Raw genomic sequence first — 23,621 nt, 5'->3', positions numbered from 1 at the left:
AAGCAGTTTGGGAGAGAAAGGAAGTGCTTCAGTAGTTTATGGATTAGGGTTTTGTCACTTCAAAGGCATCTTTGATCTAAAAATATGTGCTGTACCAAATTCATTATGTCTTTCCTTAAAGAGCTTTTAAATTTATTGATCTTCTCCTCAATTATTCTCCTTTTACGTCCAATAATGATGTGTGAGATGGTAGTGTTGGGAAGAGCCTAGGAGGGGTGCGGGGAAAATGCAGCCAGTGGTCATTTCTAAGGTCATTACAAGAACGAAACAACAGGTGCTTTTGTTTAGTGTCAATTCTCTTCTGTATCCCAGTGTAGACAAAGTCCCCTCTGCTGTTTATCACACAACATAAATATATGAGCATCAAATAAGGCAAAACTATATTTGGTTTTGCAGCTTAATAAAGATAAGGCACAGTTTGTACAGAAATTGTGCCTATAATTGCTTTCTTCTTTACCATTGAGTCCGCAGGATTCTCAAGCCAGCATGAGAACTGTGGAGAAAGAGTGAGTGCCTTCTTTGTTGACCAACAATCTGACTTCCCCTAGAAGCAATCTTACATTGTACTGAGGCTCAGCTGGCTCAAGCTCTTATACCTTGATCATCAGAAAATTATTCAGAGCAGATAATAAAAGGGTAATAGTACATATGCAAAAAATTTACTTTATAAATATAGCAATATGAGCATTTACAGCTTAACCATTAGGTTCTCTTGTTTAGAAGGTTTGCTGGCCCTTTTTGCCCTCGTTTTGGTTTTGTTATAGTTCTAAACAATTGTAATGTGGAATTACAGTGTTTTAAATAACATTTTTTAGGACAAAGGTGTAAATAGTTTACACCCAAAGTACCATAAGTAGACGTTATCTTCTAAAACTTTACTATAGTAAACACTGTAGGACAGAACAAGCTGTCCACTCAGTTTTCTGAAATTAAGAAAAGGCGGGGGTGGAGGCTTACAACAAATGGCTTGGTTTCATTTTGGGAGTCGAAAATGTGTTATTTTATTTGCTTCTTGACAGTCTGTAACTTAAAATATTCAGGTGCTTTTGGTAATTAATAAGTTCATTTTAGCAGTTATGATTTCAAATCTTTCACATTAAAGGAAATGTGTCATTTTAAAACAAGACCTTAGACTCTTAAAAGCGGTAAAAAATTATTTCTTTTGAAAACTCAGCTTTCTTAATTTCCCAAACCTAGTGTAACATAATGCCTTTCATTCTGAAAAACTGGTTTAAAAGTTCATCGCCCTACCCTTGGGCCCTCAATTCTCCCCACCAAAAGCTCAGGTTAAAGATAGACTTAAAGCAATGGCAGAAGCATTTTCCATGTGTTAGGTCATTTGAGCATAGGTGGTAGGTACCATTATTAGCCCAACTTTACAGATAAGGAGACTGAGGCACAGTGAAGTTAAGTATTTTTTCCATTGTCTCATATCAAGTAAGTGGTAGAGCCAGAATTCATACTTAGGTTCTTTGGGCCCAGAGCCTCTGTTCTTAATGCTAGAGTCTGAAAGACTCATGAGCTGGAATACTTAAATTGACCCCTCCTGAGGCCTCCTGGTACTGAACCAGTAAATGTTAATTCTAGGCACCCTTCGGTCCATTCCACTCCCCAATTCTGGTCCCTTGCCCTACATTGTCTAAGCAAATGGGTTCTCGAGAGGGAGTGGAAACGAAGAGCGATTCCAAAGAAAAATCTTATCCTCTGCCTCAATTTATCCAATTGTCCTTCTATGTGTACATCAAACATAGGAGGATTAGCATATGAACATTTGATGAGTTCAGTCAGTAGGGTTTATGGTTCACTGGGCTGTGTCTTTTCCAAGAACCCTCTGATGTAATTTTCCTAGCCAGTTTTAACCAGCAAATGTTGATTTTGTCTTCCTAGTGAAACCAGTAAATGCCACTTGGGAGGAGGAAAGAAGTAGATTTTGAGGAAGAATGTTTTGGGGAAAGGTCTTTGTTTTGTCTAAGAGTTCACCTGCTTTGTAACACGTGAACGCACTGCAGAAACTGGCAGACAGCAACACCATCAGCCAGGCTTGAAAGAGACAAAAGTAAACACCCATCGCAAAGAGTTTGCACCGAAATATGATATCAGCTGCAAGAGAGGCCGTCTCCTCCAGTCAAATGAGAAAAATCATATTATCCTCACTGTGGTACACAAATAGCTTGTAAGCCACATTCTCCATTTGAATGATAACAATAAAGTGCTAACCTCGCTACTTCGGGCCAGCCTGATCCCATCTCCAAACACAAACACTTCTGCCTTGGTTTTGGCTGGGGGCTGTGCAGTGGCCTCCCCAACCCCCACCCTTCTTTTTTTCTCCCCTGTTAATTGGCTGAGACCACCAGAATTTGGAGGACACAGATGTCACTGATGGTTTTCCTAGGGAGCACATTCATGCCCATCTGTTGCAGTCTAGAAGGCTGTTCATATATCCACAAGGCCTTCATTTAATTCTTGTCAGAAAGTAATGTAAATCCAGTTTACCTCAGAGGTCGCAGCCGAGATTTATGCCAATGAGCCCCCTGCAATTTACACACACTGTAGTTGTATAGGATGAAAAGAAAGCCTTTCATGTGGCTGCATATTAACAAGAAAGCCTGCCTTCCGAGAGGAGCTTTTTGATTGAGGTTTCTCCTGATTTTAATACAGCCGATGCCAGTTGGTATACCCAGCTTTAGAAAAAGGAGAAAAAAAAAATCTAATCTTTAAACTAAAGTTTCTTCTTTCATAAGAGGTAAAAAGAGAAAGGGAGAAATCCTAGCAAGTGGCACTGCCATGTCTTTAATTATCTGGTATGAGACAAAACTCCGCCCTACTTGGAGAAGACAGAGTGAGACAGGAGAGCACATTCTGGCCTGAATTACTACTGGTTGAAGTCTAGGGGGAATTCAGTTGTAAACAATTGTCTTTGCAATGTGAAAATAGTAGGATTGACCAGTTGGATTAGTCCCTGACTTTTCAGCTGTCCCTTTGTAGTATTTAGAATTTTAGAATTTAGTATTATAGAATTTTATTAATATGATTTGGGCAGGGTTAGGTAGAAATGGATTCACTAATAAAGTGGAAGAGTAGGTATGTGACATATATATTTATAGAATTTTTTTATTGCAAGTCTAAGAGCACTTAAAATGACTTCCGTTAATCCTGTGTCTTTTTATATATTGACACGTTTTGAAATATTTGGGACTGTGCCATAGGCTGAAAGGCAACTGGTTTAAAAAACACCCATGGGCTCAAATTCTTCTTGAAATTCCGAATCTGCTCCTTGTCAAGTATGTGACTTTGAGTATGTTACTTAACCTCCGTGACCCTCAACTTTCTCATCTGTAAAGTGGGGATAATAAACTCTACATCACCAGGTTTTGTGTCTGTAGTGCTCTGCACAATACCTACCTCTGCCTTTTTGTGACATTAGTGACAGCAAACGGTGGATTAAAACTCTTAATTAACTTAGTCCAAATACTCTAAGTGTTCAAATCATCAGACTACTTTTTCATATTTAAAAATTTTTTAGAGAGAGATGAAGTTGGAGATTTTCTTTCCATAGTTGGAATGTTTAATTTGTTGACCCTTCTAATTCTGTAAAAAGTAGAATAATAGAGGCAATGCCTAGGTAGTTTAGGTAAAAGCATGCATGGTTCCTAGACTTAGTCACAGTTGTGGCCTCTGATTTCCCAAGACAGTGTTAATAGGGGGCGTGCTTCTTGTGTTTTTTATAGACAGTTTCATTTACCCATGCTAATGGCTTTGAAGTATTTGGTATGATTAGTTTTGTACCACATTTAACGTTTTGTTTATACAAAAAGTTTTATTTTGCTTAAGATAATATTAAAATTAGGATTTTGTTTCTAAGCACATACTAACAGGACAATGCAGCAGAGTAGTCTGAAAATGTTATATGACAAGCAACTAGGTGGAACGGGGACTGTGATTACAAGTACAACGCACTGCAGCTAACACATTAAGCAGATACTCCAATGTACATAGCCTGGACTTAATGCCAAAGCTGGATGAGAGAGCAGCTTCTTTTTTTACAGAGCGGTGTTCATTTAGGAAGGTTAAAGCCCAGTTTTGTTGGCTGTCCAACCCATGGACTAGGCAGATTTAAAATACTTTCAGGATAATCTCTTGCTGCTTCTCAGAGTTCATCAAGACCATTCCTTTTTGCTTTCAGTCATCAAAACAGAATCATTTTTAAATTTTTTATTATGGAATGTTTAAATATATACAGAAGTGGAGAGGACAGTATGATAAGCTGGACGTAATTTTGTTCAGCTTCGACATTTAACAATCCATAGTCCATCTTGCCTCATATATACCCTTACTTTCTCCACACCCTAAACTATTTTAAAACAAATCTCATATTTCATAAAATTTCACCTTTCAATATTTTAGAAGGTACCTCCAGAACAAAGGAACTCTATTTCAACATAAGCACAATGTTATTATCCCACCTTAAAAATTAACTCTAATTTCTTAATATCATTCATTGTGACTTTCTATTATCAGTCAGGAAATGGGGTCTTTTTGTTGTTGTTTAAGGAAATAGATTATTTGGCTCTCATGTTACCAGTTAGGTGTTTTGCTCTCAGGACAGAAGAGTTTCACAAGGACTCTTTAGCAACAACTTGCATAGTGAATTTATGTGGTTGGTGTGTTTTGTTATATATGGTAGTATCTTCCTAGAATGAGAATCTGCCACCTTATTAAAAATAAAAATTACATCATTATTCTACTCCTACCCCACCTTTCTTCATTCATTTGGATAAGTGTTTTCCAAGCTTATTAGCTTCAAAATGAAATTATACATGGAAGGCTGCTATATGAAACGGATGGAAATGGAATTGCTCAGGGGCAAAGCTGCCGACCACTCATTGGGCTCATTTTCCCCCATGCAGGATAGTGCAGGTTTGGGCATGTAAAAGGCCTCTTTATAAACCTGTACCGCTTTCCATTATGATTTGGGGATCAGACAAATTGCTGTGTGGTACCATGTTAAGCAGAGATGAGGGTTACACACAGAGGTGGTATGAAAAAAAAGTGACAGTATGGTACTTAATTTTTAAGCTTCCTACCACTAAAAAGAATGTTTCACTTAAAGTAATTAAAATGTTTATTATTATGGGGGAAATCCACTATGCTCATAAATAACGACCCCACTTCTCAGTTGGCTACGTTGGGCCCCCTGGGAGGAGATTTATTTGCTCCCTGTCAGGATTAATCTATAAATGCAATCACCACTTAGACCTCATCAGTTCTTTCCTTCCCCTTTATTGGTCCCTCTGGAATTATATTGTAGCTTGAATAAGGTCAAAATTAGGATACTTTTCCCCCAGAAAAACTATAGCAGTTGTCGTTTCAGTGCTTTAAAAATTTGAAAATCAAGCCCAAGAGTTGCCACTTTAAACAGACTGGGATATACATTTCTGTCACAGAATCAACAATCTACCAAAATAATACATCCTGTTTTTGAGTGTGATTATTGTTTTCACCACACTAACCAGGACACAGAATGCCTCAAGTAAAGCCACAGTAGATTGGAAGTTTAAAGACTTGTATATAACTCTTGGCCAATAATTCTAGAGAGTTGCCATCGGAACTTAGACAATTTCTTTATCATGAGACGGAGACTATAGCACTTGCTACCTTCCTCATCGTAGTCGTGTAAAAAGTAAGATAATGAACCTAACTCTTCTGTTTTTCTCTTTTCAAGATCTAATAATGAATGCTTTTTCTTCTATATAACATAATGGTGGGCAGGATGAAATTCTCCAACTTGTCTCAATTTAAGTAGCCCTTTCGCCAGCAAGTAAACTCATCTTGTGGGTCAGAATGTTGCTTTGGAGTTTTTGTCAAGTTGAATCATATACTTAGCTTACTTCCCCAGTGAGGTTGCCTTCGAAGGTCGGAAATATTTATTTTGTTTCTTTGGTATCCTTCCAAAGTGCCAAGGCCTGTATACAATGGATACTCAATAAATGCTTAACTACCACTGAGTACTTTGAAAATATAGTACATAGCATATTATTTTTTAAGCTTTTTTAACTTCCAAGCCAACCATTAGGGAAACAGTAGAAAACCATTTTTTTTTTTTTTTTTTGCCAGTAGTAATTGTGTAAAAGCTAACATGATTCACTTACCTATTTTGATTTACTCGTTTTAAAAAATGTTATCACTGTTAGTTCTATACTGGCAAATATTCTTTCACTAGCTGAAAGCAAAGAATAGCGTTAACACTGAGTCTCAGATCTCTGTCTTCCTTATTAGAGAAGAGGGAAAATGAGAGCTCTTCCGCTTGAGGAGTTACCAAAGAAAGTGAGTGGAGTGGCCCAAAAACAATGAAGTTATCCCCCAAATTGGGCAATTGATGCTCAGAGCACATTTGCTCCATGACTGAGCAGCATTTTGCTCAGTAACAGAACTCTTATAAAAAGTGCGGGATCGTGAAACCCTAAAAGTGTACTCATTTTCCAAGTCAGTCTGATGATGTAAGGGCCTGCAAATTCTGCAGGTTACAGAAAGAACAGAAGTAGGCCTAGTTTTTTTGGCTACTAAGGTAAGCCCTATTGAGAACTCTGTGTTTTTTACGTACCATGGGGTGCTTAGGAGCCATGTCAAAAAGTAAACAAAAAATTCAGCGTGCTACTTTTTCTTTGTAGATACTTTTCCCCCCTTAAGATCACGCCTGGGTCATAAAATCCTGCTGTCAACTCTTTGTCCTACAGAGCCCCTTGCTGCTGGGCTGTCCTTGGTTGTCATTATGTTGAAGTAGTTTGGTGTGTGGTGAGTTCTTGTCTGCTGAAAGATACCTTTGCCTTTGGGCCTTCAAAGTGTGTGAATATCCAAGTGGTTCCCCACTGCAGCTACTTGCTACTCAAGGACACGCAAGTCTGTATTTGTTCCCAGGCCAGTAGGAGGCTCCCTGCCAAGACTCATCGATTGCTGGTGACATGCACACGCTGTGTGAATCACACAGCCACATGGTGGACTTTTATTATGTCAGCCCAGGAGTGTGGTCTGCCAATACCCAGCCCAGAAGCCCACCCCCAGGCGCCTTTGACATTTTAAGTATAAAATAAATAAAGAGCTTTGTGTGTGTCTCAGAGCCAAGAAGAAGATGAGGGGCTGGGTGGTGTTTCTGTCTGATCTGTAATCCGATGGACGCTCTTCTTTCCCCTCAGCCACTTCAGAGCTCACTTTTTTGACACCTCAGACAGAGAGCGGCTGAGTGCCTGGAGGCAAACAGCTGATTAAACCAAATTGAGTAGGTTTCTTTTTTAGCAAATAAAATTCACATCTTTCTCTCTGAAAAACATCATACTATTATGATTCTCTAATATAATTTTTATTCCTTAATTGAATCTTGATCTGCAGAATTTAAGGGATAATCCCATCATTACATGACTTCATACTTGAAAAATATATCAAGAACCTGAAAATGGCCAAGTAATTTTCTTTCTCAAAACACATAAATGCTGATGAAGTCAACAAGGAAGTCAAACTCAAGTAGGGTAAACTAAGGAGAAGTTGGGTGACCCTTTAAAAAATGACATTTCATTTCTTGAAATTTTTTATTGGTAATAATATATGATACTTACGGAGCACTTGTTACATGCTTGGCACTGTTCTTTATTTTAATTCTAACAAAGCTTTCTGAGATCTGTCCTATTATTACCCCATTTTACAGATGAGGAAAGTAAGACAGGATTTGCCTAAGGATGCTCAACTAGCAAGCAGTAGAGCTGATGTGCAAACCCAGAAAGCCTGACTGCAAAGTCCATGTGCTTAACTCTGCTGCCTCTTGATGACTAAGACAGTGAGGCTACAATTCTTCCTTTCTCTCTCTTCGTTTGAATGCTTCTGCATTTTTAGAGCCCCCTCATCCCTTTTCACCAAGACAGACTGCTTCTCAGGGAAGTTGATTGCACTTCCAAATCTATGGAATTCCAGGCAAAATGAATTCACTCTCCTGGCTATGTGAATTGAAAATATAGCCTTGGAAATACTTGCTGGAAAAGTAACCTTAAATAACCTTAATCCCCACACTCGCTGGCCTCATCAAAAGTATACAGTACTTCACAACCCCAGCAATCTTGTATAACAGTGAGCTTCGGGTCATTTCCATAGATGTACTACACCATCACCTGGGCTTTCCTCCCACTCCACCTCCGGAAATATCCAGCAGGTTTGCCATTCTGACTCTGCTGTTGTTGTTAGCCCCCAACTCATGGTGACCCCATGCACAATGAAACAAAATGCTTCCCGATCCTATGCAATTCCAATTATCGATTGCAGATCTGACTATTGTGATCCATAGAGTTTTCATTGGTTGATTTACAGAAGTAGATCGCCAGGCCTTTCTAGTCTGCCTTAGACTGGAAACTCTGCTGAAACCTGTTCAGCATCACGTAACACTCAAGTCTCCACTGACAGACTGGTGGTAGCTACACACGAACAGCATTGGCCAGGAATCAAACTCAGGTCCCCTGGGTGGAGAGTGAGAATTCTACCACTGAACCACCGAATAAACAGAGCATTTCAGTTACCTCACCCACAGCAGCAAAGACTAAGTAAAGTCAAGGCCACTCCATTTCTTCTTTGGAAAATGAATTATTTCTCTTCCAGAAAAGTTATTCTTGCTATCCCGCCGCCCAAGCCCCCCCCCCCCCCGGAATCCCAGCATCTATTTAATGGAAGCAAAGGGACTTCTGTTTTGATGACAGGTCCCAAAAAATCAAACCCATTGCCATCGAGTCAATTCCAACTCAAAGTCTCTGGCTTATAATGACCCTATAGAAGAAAGTAGAAGTGTCCCATAGGGTTTCCAAGGAGCAACTGGTAGATTCAAACCGCCAACCTTTTTGGTTAGCAGCCAAGTTCTTAACCACTGCACCACCAGGTCGGAACCCCTGAATTCTTATCCTGTCCTAATGTTCCCTACTTGGTGGCTTTGGGCAAGTTACTCAACCTCCTACCTTCTGTCAAATTCTTTACCTTGAGATTTGATGAACAATATTTGCCTCACGAAGAATGATTCTCAAATTGAAAACCCCCCTCTCAAATTGAAGGCCCTTCAAAATTTATGAAATTTTTTTTTTGCTGTATGAATGCTTCCCTGTATCACGGTAGCTCTGGATTGGGGATCATACGGAAAGAATACATATGAGTGCACTTCTCCAATTTGCGGTTCAGAGTTGCAAAGAAAACTTTCCTGGGTATACCATTTCGAAGTCATCAGTACAGGAGCCTCGAGGCAGGACCAGATGGCAGGCTTGACTCACTCACCTTGACCTGAGTTACCGCTCTTCTAGCCGTGGGGGCCAGGCTAATAGTTCGTCAGATGTCACCATGGCTGATAAAGTGGGTAACTGTAGCTGGAGAGGGTGAGCAACAGCCCCTACAATGATTTTCCTCTTCTTTCTTCCAGAGACCGACAGGTAACCTGTTCGTGACCCGGAACACTCTCATTGCACTTTCTGGTGCAGTCAAGTTTGGTAAACACATTCAGCTGCAGGGAACTGGAGAGGGTGGGGCACAAGGGCAAGAAAGACAGAGGGAAGGGACAGCTTTGGCATCCAGTTCTCCCGTTTTAACAAGGTGTGGCCCTCAGGCTGGAAATCTTGATATAGAAAAGTCGGCAACAAGCTTCATTTTCACTTATAGAATTTCCTGTAATCTATTTTGCTTATTTTTTTCTTTTGTTTTCCATGCAAATGGAATGAAAAGATAAATTGAATTCCTTGACAATCTAATGTTTGTTAAACTAATGGTTCAAACTCCCTATCCCATCAATTATTTTAATAGCCTAAGCCTACTCACTGATCTCCAACACAAGAGGGGATCTCCTCTTCATAGTCTCTGCTCTTGCTATTTCAAAATCCTACCCACTTTAGAATTTAGCCACTCCCTGCTCTGAAAGGCTACAGTTTTCATTATCTGTCTTTTTAAAAATATTTTATTGTGTTTTAGGTGAAAGTTTACACAGCATATCAGGTCCCCATTTAACAATTTTTGTACAAATTGTTCTATGACATTGGTTACAATTTTTGCAGCATCAGCGTTCTCATTATTTCCATTCTGTTTGTTCTGTTTCCATTTATCTAGCTTCCCTGCCCCTCCGTGCTGTCTCATCTTTGGGTAAATATTTACTGTTTGGTCTCATATAGTTGCTTGTTTAAGAGAGCACGTTCCTCACAGGTGATACTTATTTTATAAGCCAATCTATATTATTTGACTGAAAGGAAACCTCTGGCGATGACTTCAGTTCCACACTGAAAGGGTGTCTTAGGGCAATAGACTCAGAAAAAAAAAAAAAAAAAATCTCTATCAGTTCAGTAAATCTGGTCTTTGTTAGGAATTCAAGTTTTGTTCTACATTTTTCTCCCATTTTATCAGGACCTTCTGCTGTGTCCCTGGTCAAAACAGTCCGTAGTGGTGGTTGGGCACTATCTAGTTCGTCTGGTCTCAGGCTAGAAGAGGCTGTGGTTCGTGTGGGCTGTTAGTTCTGTGGACTAGTTTCTTCTTTGAGTTTTTGGCTTCCTTCATTCTCTTTTGCTCCAGACCGGAAGAGACCAATAGTTCTATCTTAGATGGCTACTCTCAAGCTTTTAAGACCCCAGAGGCTACTCACCAAACTAGGATATAGAACATTATCTTTGTGAACTATGTTATGCGAATTGACTGAGTCATCCCATGAGACTATGGTCCCAAACGCTTCAACCAAGTAAACCAATCCCTGGAGGTATTTTGGATATGTCTAGGAGGTCTCTGTAACTGTGCCCCTTGTGTGTCTTATTATATGTATGAATATGTATGTAACATACCCAAACACGTATAAACTTATGCCTAGAAATATACCTATGTATGCAGGTCCATGTACTCACATACACCTTCATAGTATATATATTTACCTCTGTAACCACACACTTTTTTTTGTTGTTGCTGTTATTACTGTTGTTGCAATCTTATTATTTCTTAATGGAGTCACTGGCTCCAACTCTAAGGGCAGTAACTGTATTTATTTCCTATACAGTCCTCCTGGTGGCGTAGTGGTTAAGAGTTCGGCTACTAACCAAAAGGTCAGCAGTTCAAATCCTCCAGCCACTCCTTGGAAACCCTATGGGTCAGTTCTACTTTGTCCTATAGGGTCACTATGAGTTGGAATCAACTCGATGGCAACAGGTTTGTTTTTTTTTTTTTTTAGTACAGTCCCTTTAGGCTTGGGTTTCCATTTTATTCTCTTTAAATTTTTTTCATTAAATAGCAAGTAGATACCCCCAAAAGTATAAAAATAAGTATCACACAGGGGGACAGTGGTGATTCAGAGGTAGAATTCTCACCCTCCATGGGGAGACCTGGATTCAATTCCCAGCCAATGCATGTCATGTGCAGCAACCACCCATCTGTCATTGGCATCTTGTGTATTGCTGTGATGCTGAACAGGTTTTAGTGGAACTTCCAGGTTAAGATAGACAAGGAAGAAAGGCCTGGTGATCTACGTCCAAAAATCAGCCAATACAAGCCCTATGTATCACAACAGTTCTATACGAAACCTAACATAGGGATGGTGCAGGACCGAGCAGCATTTTACACGGCATCACCATAAATTGGGGGCCAACTTAATAGCAGCTAACAGCAACAACATGCACAGAATATGATGAACACCTATAGACCAAACAACTAGTTTAAGTAAAACAGCGTACCACTACCTTGGAAGTTTCCTTTGTGCCCCCCTCTCGCCTAAAGAATTCCACTATCCTGAATTTTTAGCTCATCATTCCCTTATTTTTCTTTGTGGTTTTACCATGGATCTTTGTATGCAGTAACAATGTTTTGTTTAGTTATAAATGTCTGTAAATTTTATGCATGTGTCCTTCTGTGACTTGCTTTTAATGTTTCTAAGATTCATCCACATTGTATTATGTAACTGAAATACACCCGTTTACTTGCTTATTCTATCCCAGTGTATGAATCTACTTCAATTCACTAATCCACTCTGCTGCTGAGGGACATGAGGGTTGTTTCATTTTGTTTCTTTGTTTGCTATTGCAAACTGTGTCACTGTGAACATGCTTATACATTTCCCCTAGGCGCAGGTCCAAGAGTTTTTCTAGACAAGAGTATATACCAAGGAGTGGACACTGAGTCATAATGTGTATGTATCTTTGATTTTGCTAGATAACACCAAATTGTAGGTTCCAACAGTAGTGAATGAGAGTAACCAACGCTGGCCATTCTTGAGAACAATTTATATTCTTGAACTTAATTCTTTTTTTCCAGTCAAGAAGGTGTGAATAGTATATAATTGTGATTGTAACTTGTATTTCCTGATTATTAATGAGATTGGATGCTTTTTATATATTCATTGGCTATTTGTTGCCTCTTGTGTGAAGTGTCCAAGTCTTTTGCCCATGTTTTCCCTACTATGTGGTTAGTCTTCTTCTCCTTGATTTATAGGAGTTATTTATATGTTCTGGATAGAAAACGTATGCCGGTTACATATGTTACAAATACTTTCTCCCAGTTTGTGGCTTGTCTTTTCATTTTCTTTATGGTGTTATTTTGCTGATCGGAAATTTATATTTTTAATTAAAAATATCAGTCTTTTCCTTTAAGATTTGCTTTTTTTGCAAGTGTTTAAAAAATACCTCTCCAACCAAAGAGCATAAGGATATTCTTTTTTTAGATATTTTATTTTAGAAGTTGTATAGTTTTGTCTTTCATAATTAAGTCTTCAACTACAATGGATTTTTAGAAAACAACCAATTAGCTCAATGTCGTGTGCTGAGCTCTGTAATAAATCCAATTTCCATATACATGTGGTTCTATTGCTGGATTCTCTGTTTTATTTCTAATGTCAGTTTTTCTATCCTAGTGCCAGTAATGTTTGCATTATTTGATATAATACTATATTAATTATTGACACCTGGCATGGTACTTCCCTCTCTTTTTTCTTCAAAAATATCTTGATTATTTTTGGACTTTGTCCTTCTATATAAATTTTAAAGTCAGCTTGTCAGGTTACATGCAAAGATACACAGACATCCACAGAGATGCTGAAATTTTGATTGGAGTCACATTAAAGTTATAGGGGGAAAATGATATCATAATAATATTGAGTTTTCTAGACCACAAACATGGAATATCTTCTGATTTATTAAGATTTTCTTTGATGTCTTTCAATAAAGTAAATTTTACAATTTTCTCTCTAGAAGTCTTTATTATTAGAGTGATTCCTAGGCACTGTGTATATATGCCATTTGACTGAGTCATCCCATGAGACTATGGTCCCAAACCCCGCAACCAAATAAACCAGTCCTGGGAGGTTTTTGGATATGTCTAGGAGGTCTCCTGCTAAAGCCAGAATCTGTTAATGGGGAAACCTGTCAGAGAAGGAAAACTCAAATATTTTATACTAAATCGAGCGATAGAAAAGTAGTAAGACTACACCCTGTCAAGGGTGGAAAACTTGCAAGACTCAGAAAAACAAGGCAGTCCTGTTGAGTTCCAGCTGTCAGAGGCTTCACTGTATATATACATACACTGCATATATATATATATTTATGTATGTATACTTATATATTTTTGTGTATTATATATAATTATATACATATTATTTTTTTATATGTTACATATTTTATGCCATCGTAAATGTCATATTTTTGTTAAATCACTTTTTTTGGTTGTTGTTGATGTAAAGGACATTTAGCATATGATTGGATTTATTAGTTCCTTGCATGTTTGGTAACATTTCGCTGGTAAAACTACCTGTACATGGTGTTTTCTTCATAGGAAAATATTTAATACTGATTAAATTCCTTTAAGATTATAACCCAGAACCAGTGCCGTCGAGTTGATTCCATAGAACTGTATAAATTTTCAACTTCTTGATTTCTTTTATGTAGGATATGTTTTTATAAGAATTACACACTTTGTATGTTTTTGAATTTATTGGCATAAAAAGTTTCTAATATTCTGGTCTTAGTTACCTAGGACTGCTATAACAGAAATATCACAAGTGGATGGCTTAAACAAACAGAAATTTATTCCCTCACAGTTTTGGCGGCTATAAGTCTGAATTCAGAGTGCCAGCTCCAGGGGAGGCTTTCCGTCTCTGTCGGCTCTGGGGAAAGGTCCTTGCCATCAATCTTCTCCTGGTCTAGAAGCTTCTCAGTGCAGGGACCTCAGGTCTAAAGGACGTGCCCTGCTCTTGGCTGTTCTTGCTTGGTGGTAATGAGGTCCCTCTCCTCTCCGCCTGTTTCTTCTTTTATATCTCAAAAGAGATTGACTTGAGATACAACCTAATCCTATAGATTGTGTCCTGCCTCATTAACATCATAGAGATTAGGATTTACAACAGATAGGGTAATCACATCAGATCACAAAATGGTGGACAACCACACAATACTGGGTCTCATGGCCTAGCCAAGTTGATACACCTTTTGGGGGGACACAATTCAATCCATAACAATTTTCTTATTAGCTTTTGAAAAATCCCTGTATCGTCTGTAACATACCCCCAACATTTTTATTCCTAGTTCTATTTATCCTCTCAGTCAAGTTTACCAACATCATTGCTCTTTTGAAAGAACCAACATTTTATTTTGTTGATTTTCCTTTTGCATTTTTTCTATTTCATTAATTTCTGCTTTTATCTTTATTCAATTTCTTCTACTTCCTTTCAGCTTATTTTTTCTATTCCTTTTTTTTTCCACTTGTGATTATGTGAATTTAACTCATTAATTTTCCATCATTTTTTATTTCTGTTATAAGCATTTGGACTACAAACTTCCTTCTAAGCTTCACTTTGCCTGGATATAAAAGTTTTGACATGTAGCATTTTTATTATCATTCAGTTATAATATTTTCTTATTTCCACTACGATTTCTTCCTTGACCTGAGTTATTTGGCAATATATTTCTTAATTTCCATCCATATGAGGGTTTTTCTAGTCATCTTATTTATAGATTACCAACTTAATTTTTACTTACAAAATATTGTCTGTATGAATACAAAACATTATTAAGAATGCAGAAGAGAAACTAGATAACTGGGAGCTCCTAAAAATCAAACACCTATGCTCATCCAAAGACTTCACCAAAAGAGTAAAAAGACTACCTACAGACTGGGAAAAGTTTTTAGCTATGACATTTCTGATCAGCGCCTGATCTCTAAAATCTACATGATACTGCAAAAACTCAACTACAAAAAGACAAATAACCCTATTAAAAAATGGGTAAAAGATATGAATAGACACTTCACTAAAGAAGACATTCAGGTAGCAAACAGATACATGAAGAAATGTTCACAATCATTAGCCATTAGAGAAATGCAGATCAAAACTACAATGAGATTTCATCTCAATCCAACAAGGCTGGCATTAATCCAAAAAACACAAAATAATAAACGTTGGAGAGGCTGTGGAGAGATCGGAACACACATATACTGCTAGTGGGAATGTAAAACGGCACAACCACTTTGGAAGTCGATTTGGCGCTTCCTTGAAAAGCTAGCAATAGAACTACCATATGATCCAGCAATCCCACTCCTCGGAATATATCCTAGAGAAATAAGAGCCTTTACACGAACAGATATATGCATACCTATGTTTATCGCAGCACTGTTTATAATAGCAAAAAGATGGAAGCAAGCAAGGTGCCCATCAATGGATGAATGGATAAATAAATTATGGTATATTCACACAATGGAATACTGCCCATCGATAAAGAACAGTGAAGAATCTGTGAAACATTTCATAACATGGAGGAACCTGGAAGGCATTATGCTGAGTGAAATTAGTTGCAAAAGGACAAATAAATTGTATAATACCACTATTATAAGAACTTGAGAAACAGTTTAAACTGAGAAGAAAACATTCTTTTGTGGTTATGAGAGGAGGGAGGGAGGGAGGGTGGGAGAGGGGCATTCACTAATTAGATAGTACATAAGAACTACTTTAGGTGACGGTAAAGACAGCACACAATACAGGGGAGGTCAGCACAACTGGGCTAAACCAAAAGCAAAGAAGTTTCCTGAATAAACTGAATGCTTCGAAGGCCAGTGTAGCAGGGGCAGGGGTTTGGGGACCATGGTTTCAGGGGACACCTAAGTCAATTGACATAATAAAATCTATCAAGAAAACCTCCTGCATCCCACTTTGAAGAATGGCATCTGGGGTCTTAAACGCTAGCAAGCAGCCATCTAAGATGCATCAATTGGTCTCAACCCACCTGGATCAAAGGAGAATGAAGAACACCAAGGACACAAGTAATTACAAGCCCAAGAGACAGAAAGGGCCACATGAACCAGGGACTACATCATCCTGAGACCAGAAGAACTAGATGGTGCCTGGCTACAACCGATGACTGCCCTGACAGGAAACACAACAGAGAACCCCTGAGGGAGCAGGAGAGCAGTGGGATGCAGACCCCAAATTCTCATAAAAAGGCCAGACTTAGTGGTCTGACTGAGACTGGAAGGACCCCAGTGGTCATGGCCCCCAGGCCTTCTGTTGGCCCAGGACAGGAACCATTCCCGAAGCCAACTCTTCAGAGATAGATTGGACTGGACAATGGGTTGCAGAGGGATGCTGGTGAGGAGTGAGCTTCTTGGATCAGGTGGACACTTGAGACTATGTTGGCATCTACTGCCTGAAGGGTAGAAGAGAAGGTAGAGGGGGTTAGAAGCTGACGAAATGGACACGAAAAGAGAGAGTGGAGGGAAAGAGCAGGCTGTCTCATTGGGGGAGAGTAATTGGGAGTATGTAGCAAGGCGTATATAAGTTTTTATGTGAGAGACTGACTTCATTTGTAAACTTTCACTGAAAGCACAATAAAAATTAAAAAATATATATTTTCTGTATGATATTAATCCATTGAAATTTGTTGAGATTTGCTTTGTAGCGTACGTATTAAATTTTTGTAAATGTTCCATGTATGCTTGAAAATAATATATATATTGTGCAACTCCTGGGTATGTTGTTTCATGAATATCTATTAGATCAAGTTTGTTAATTCTGTTGATCAGACCAATTATATCACTATTGATATTTTTACCTTCTTATGTATTAGTTTGTAAACAAGATGTGTTCACATTTCCCACTATGATTATGTATTTGCCTATTTTTCTTTGTAGTTCTTCCAATTTTTGCCATATATGTACTGAAGGTATGCTACCAGATGTGTACAAGTTTAGAATTATTATTCCTTCCTAGTGAACTAAACCACATATCATTGTGAAGTGACCTTTTTATCTCAAGTAATTTTTTTTACCTTCAAGTCTACTTTGTCTAATATTAAGATAGCTACACCAGCTTTCTTTTATTTGTTGTTTTTCTGATATATCTTTTTGTACCTTACTATTTTTAGCCTTTTTGTATTCTTTTGTTTTAGCAAAATCTATGTAACTGCATTTTAATCCAGCCTATCTTTATCTTTTAACTGTAGCATTTAGTTCATTTCTTTTTATTGGAATTATTGATGCATTTGAATTTATTTTTACCACCTTATTTTGTGCTTCATATTTGTTCTGGTTCTTCTTTGTTTATTTTTTCCTGCCTTCTTCTGGGGATTATTGTGTTTCTTTTCATTTTTTTTTCTCCTATTATTTTCACGCTTATGTTTTACCTCAATTTTTTAGGGATTATCTTAGAAATTTTTTCAAAGTTTACAGTTAAAATCTCTTCTCCTGAACAATTCACAGATCTTAGAGCACTTTAACTTCAATCACTTTTCCTCATGGCATATATGCTATTTGCACTTGTGTATGTAACTTTAAATTTTTATTCTCATATTTTTTGTGGCTTTAATCAGTCAATGTCTGTTTAGATCTAGCCAATAATTTATCACTTTCTTTGCATATTATAACTCTTTGTATCTGAGGCCCTTCACCTGTGATCATTTTCCTTGTAGCTGAAGTACATCCTTTAGAGCTTTATTTAGTAAGGGTCTGTTGATGTTTATTTTAAAATTTTTATTTGCCAACATATTGAAGATATTCTTTCACTGTCTTCTAGTTTTCTTTGTTGTTTTTGAGAATTCCACTATAAATCCATTGTTGTTCCTTTGTGGACAGCCTGTCTTTTCTCTCTGGTTGTTTTAAAGATCTCTTTGTGTTAGGTGTTCTCCAGTTCCACTGTGATATTTCTAGGTATGGATCGTGATTTATTTATCTTTCTTGGAATTCTCAGGCTTTTTGATTATTGTCTTTCTCCTGTCCTGAAAATTCTCAGTCTTTGTCTTTCCAAACATTTATTCTGTGAGTGAAATAAGTCAGTCACGAAAGGACAAATATCATATGATCCCACTTACATTAGATATTTAGAATAGGCAAATGTATAGAGATAACAGTCTATTAGTGGTTACGAGGGATATGAGGGAAAGGGAAAGACAGAGGCACTGCTTGGGGAGCATGCAGCTTCTGTTAAGGGTGATGGGAAATTTGGAAACAGATGGTGGTGGCTGCACAACATGATGAACATAATGTCACTGAATTGTACATATAAAAAATGTTGAAACAGAAAATTTTTTGTTTATATATATGTATATGTATATATATAATTTCTTCTGACCTCTCTTCTTGCTACCTAGGACTCTGATTAGACATATGTTAGACCTTTTCATTCAATCTTCCCTTTCCCTTTACTTCTCTTTTATGTTTTCCATTCTTTTCTCTTTGTTGCGTTCTAGGTAATTGTTCTGATTTACCATCCAGTTCAAAAATTCTATTTTAGCTACAGCTAATATTTTATTAAATCTACCCATTCACTGAATTTTAAATTTTTTATTATCACTTTCTGCATTTCAAGAATTTTTTTTTCAATCTCCTTATACCTCCTTTATAGATTCTGGCTCTTTACTCATATTTTCAACACCCTCTTTCCATTCTTAAACATGTAAGATAGCTAGATAGATAGATGATAGATAGATAGATAGCTAGATAGGTAGATAGATAGATAGATAGATAGGTAAGTGATAGGTAGGTAGATAGATGATAGGTAGGTAGGTAGATAGTCTGTATCTGATATTTTCATTATCTAAAGTCTTTATGAGTCTGATTTTACTATTTGCTGTTTCTGTTCTTTTTTTTTTTTTTAACCTTACACATTTTGTGAGACTTGACTGGGAGCTCATATTTCTTTGTATTTTATAGGTAGGAATTCTTTAAACCCAAGATTAAAGTTAAGTTCATTTAGAGAGGATTGTGTTTAATTCCACCATTGCCTGAGAGTGTCACCAGTCAATGATCATCTTTAAATTATTTATTTAAAAATAATTATCAGAGATAATGATTAGAGATTTGTGAACCTAGTAATTATAAATTCTCAAGGGAAATCTTTTTGTTTCCCTGCATGAAGCAGCATGTTTTGCCACAAGCAATTTTCCTGGGAAGGGTAAGGATTTATTTTTAGCATGTTGTTACACTGAAGGGGCAACATTTTGTGACCTCAACTTTATGCAAAGTCGCAGTCTCCTTTTGCAGTTCCCACCTCGGGTAGCCTTCACTTTCATTTTCTATCTTCCCACCCTCCAAGACAGTGAAAACCAAAGTTTAAGCTCACTGAATTTGGCAAATACACTGAAAGCAAATGCTAGCTTCTGCATTGCGTTAACTTTCTGGGTTCCAGCCTTCACTTGGTTTTATCTTCTAAGTAGTTCTTTCTTTCTATTTCATGGATATATTTTAAAGATTTTAAAATGTTGTTTTTCCAGCACTTTAGTTGTTTTCAGTGGGAAGGTCATTGGGGTATGTAATCTTCTATACTGCTAGAAACAAAAGTCTACTTTCTAGGTTTTCGGTGACTTAGAAGTTGCCCTATCCTCCTCCATTTTACGTAGTTTTAGAATGTTAACAAATGACTGTTACTAAAAGATATTGATCCAAGCCCTACACTTGCCTTACCCTCCAACTAAAGTTTCTATTTCTCGTCTTGTTTCTACCACCAATCAGTGCAAAAGGCAAGATGGTGAGAGCTTGTGTGTGTGGTTACTAAGGGAAGGGTGAAAGGGAGAGAAAGCCTGGATTTCACTGCTGGTGACTGATTGGAGAAAAGTATTCTTATTATTCTACACTGGAGACCATAATACCTTTTCTTATAGAAACTATATAATTATATTGAATGCAGATGAAAATTTATTTTTCATATAATTATTTATGTACATATGAATTAAATGGGCTCTGAGGGCTTGCTCATGAATCTAATCAATCACTAATTGAATTCCAACAAAGATAACTTATAACTGAGCTTTGGGAATGCAATTATATAGCATGTCCTGTTGGCACAGTGGTTAAGAGCTACAGCCACTAACCGAAAGGTTGGCAGTTCTAATCCAACATCTCCTTGAAAACCCTGTTGTGGCAGTTCTACTCTGCCCCATAGGGTCACTACAAGTTGCAATTGACTCAAAGGCAAAGGGTTTGGTTTTTTGGCTTTCTTGTATAGTTAGTTGATATTTTATGTATTTATGTCTTATCCGTCTAATTAAATTGTAAACTCTCTGGCAATATAGACCATCTCTTATATCTTCTTGTTTGGGGATACTGATTGGTTGGCTGGTGGATTATTGTAGAAGTGGCTGCCAGTAGACTATGGAACACTTTTGGGTCCTTTTATTTTCCCTGCTCCAGCCTCTAAGAAGGGTACTAATCACCCGGTGAAAGACTCACACAGATGCCAAAAAAAAAAATTGATTTTAAATAACCCATTGGTTTGCTTATTTCTCATGGGATAAAGATGTGGCAGTCTGCTTCCGTAAAGATTACATCCTCGAAAACCCTACTTTGTCCTATACGGTTGCTATGAGTCAGAATCGACTCGACAGCAATGGGTTGGGGCATTTTTTTTTTGATGGGGGGGAGTGTTCCTTATTTCTGATGATGGTTGATTTATTAGTTATATACTCAGCCACTCAGATAAATTCTAGGCCACCAATAGAACTGAAGCACACATGTAGAAATCAAATGCAGAATGTATAAACATGTGACCATTTGGTGATGTGTGTGTACCTGTGCCTTGGAATGTATGATTCTAACCTTGTTGAGTATCTGATGCTATTATAAGGCAAACATATTATAGATTATGTTATCTGTTTTCATGTTTGACTCTTTTTGCCCGCCTCTTTCCATTTGATTTTTAACAAAAAATATTGGTGGGGGGGGGGTCTTAAAATAGAAAAACAATCTATAGATTATAAAACATTTGGGAGACTTTCATTATTTGATTTTACAAAGTATTGCTCAGAGAATGCCACAGTTCAGGAGAGCAAAAATTGATATGTGTTGGCATTGAAAATGATTCTTTTATAAGTGAAGCTGACCAAAATTTCCAGGGGGATTGTTGCCTGAAGGAAAGTTTCCTGGGCTCCAGCCTCTGTTATGCTTACCTAACAATGAGCCATACAAGTCTGGACAGATGGCTGGATTCCAAAGTGTTTCTCATGTTACAGTATTTTCTTCCTATTGTCTCTCCCTGAATTCTGGAGTGGAAAGGGAAAATACTATAACTTGCAAAAAGCATAAAGAACGTCTTTAGTACATTTTGGGGAGTCATGAATCCTAAAAATTAATTATCTTTGAAATCCTGCCTCTTTTTGGAAATGTTTTCATGGTTAAGATTCGATTGCTTATTGTGGCCAGTATGATTTATCTCTCTTACTATCTTTGTTGCTAAAATATAAAATAGAAGATGTATTTGTCTTTTTCTATATGATCTCTTTCATGTTTCCTGTCTCAAAATATGGCACCATTGTCCATTCAGTTTTGAGCTGTGACAAGGCAGAAACCTGGGACTTATCCGTAATACATTCATAGCCATCCAACACTGATAGTGCATTTACTGCCTACCCATCTCTCAAATCTGCCCACTTCTCTACATCTCTAACATTGCTACTCTGGTCCAAAGGCCAGCGTCTCTCACATGGATTATTGCATTAATTACCTAACGGATCTATCTACACTCATTGCCTTTTCTCCCACCCCAAATGCCTTTCTAATACACACTGCAGCCAGAACCAGGGTGATTTTTTTTTTCCAAATGCAAATCTGGTCATATTCCTATGCCACCAGTAGTTTCCTATCACTCTCAGGATAAAGACAAAATTCCTGACCTGGCACTCAAGGCTTTGCACGGCTCCTGCTAACCTCTCTAGCCTTATATCCTTTTATCTTTAGTTCAACCAACCTGGCCCTTCTTTAATTCTCTCTTGTTTTTCCTTCCATGGCACCGTTTTAACTTCATTAAGTCCAGTTCTACTTTCAACGCTGAATTCAGGCGTCGCATCTTCAGGGAAGCTTCCCTTGACCTGACCTAGCTTTACCCAAATGATTAGGTCCAGTCCTGTTGTTTGCCCTTGTAGAGCCACATATCTTATCTCTCTTTTACAGCACTTGAACTAAAGGAAGAGATTTATGATCCTATGCCTCAAAAACTGGGATTTCAAGCTAGGATATGATAGCAAAGAAATACATTTATTTAGTAATCAACTTCTAAAATTTAAGCCAACATTTCTAAGCCACAGACAAAAAAGATACTTAAAAATATTATATTCAAAAGTTCTCAAAATTGCTGGGGATTTTTCAGTAAATAAATAGCAGATAGTCTTCAGCAAGAGACAATCTGGTCACCTAGACTGCTCCTGGATGTATAATTTTAGAGTGAGAAGGATCTTAACAATTTTTGCAACCACTCCCTCAAAATACAGGTGAGAAAAGTAAATCTCAGAAGTTTCACAAATAGTTAATGAAAGAAGATTAAGTGGGATTAATCCACAAATTTCTGAGTAGTAGTAGTATGTGTACTAGTTTTCTATTTCTAGGTCCTCTTTTCATTACTACATGCCATCCCTGCTTTAAACCACATTCAGGAACAGAACAATTAAAATTTATTTTAATTTACCAATAAAGGAAGGCTATTTTCTACCCTAAAGGCATGAGTCCCTGGATGGTGCAAATGTTAATGTACTCAGCTGCTAATCAAAAGGCTGGTGGTTCAGGTCCACCCAGAGGCACCTTGGAAGAAAGACCTAGCAATCTACTTCAGAAAATCAGCCATTCGAAACCCTATGGAGTGCAGCTCTGTTCTGACACACATGGGGTTTCCATAAGTCATAATCAGCTTACTGGCAAATGGGGCTTTTTTTTTTTTTCTTTGTGTTTGTATAAGCCTTTTAACAAAAGTGAAATGTACTATGAAAATTATATTATGGTGCACAGTTTTATTTCTTTGTTCATGAGTTCCCTCATAATTCCTTGTCACACCACCCAAAACATAAGGAGTATATCAACCAGGACAGCATGAGAAACTCCAAATTTAGATTGCATAGTTGACTCATCCTTTGTTCTCTGTTCCTCTTAAGTCATAGAATAGAAAAAAATGAAAAAGAAAATGCTTTTTCCTATTTCAGATTGAAAAATCAACTTCGTAAAATGAGGTTGTTGGATAGAAAAGTACATTTTACCTCTACTACCTATACATAGGTGCCCTGGTGATGCAGTGGTTAAGAGCTCAGATGCTAACCAAAAGGTCAGCAGTTTGAATCTATCAGTTGCTCGTTGGAAACCCTATGGGATGGTTCTGCTCTGTCCTCTGGGTTGATATAGGGTCGCTATGAGTATGA

The 23,621-nt window shown here is 37.6% G+C and overlaps 1 protein-coding gene across 13 annotated transcripts in view; it reads left to right on the top strand.

Annotated features, from left to right (window-relative positions):
* The window catches only part of ALPK1 (alpha kinase 1), a 146,251-nt gene that overhangs the window by 51,325 nt on the left and 71,305 nt on the right, over window positions 1–23,621 (top strand). For 2 of the 13 annotated variants that reach the window (XM_003410489.3, XM_023548585.2), the window contains exon 2: window positions 9,437–9,503. The exons of 8 other annotated variants lie outside the window; for them this stretch is intronic. The gene's annotated coding sequence lies outside the window, so the exon portion shown is untranslated. Of the gene's footprint in view, window positions 1–9,436; window positions 9,504–10,127; window positions 10,147–10,178; window positions 12,164–23,621 lie in introns of those variants that run through there. 3 more of the 13 variants (XM_023548589.2, XM_064285432.1, XM_064285434.1) reach the window with 3 other exon arrangements.

This window comes from Loxodonta africana, chromosome 5 (genome assembly GCF_030014295.1).
Source record: "Loxodonta africana isolate mLoxAfr1 chromosome 5, mLoxAfr1.hap2, whole genome shotgun sequence".
NCBI lineage: Eukaryota > Metazoa > Chordata > Mammalia > Proboscidea > Elephantidae > Loxodonta > Loxodonta africana.
The sequence above is the reverse complement of the archived record's forward strand: the minus strand, read 5'-3'. Positions and strand labels throughout refer to the sequence as shown.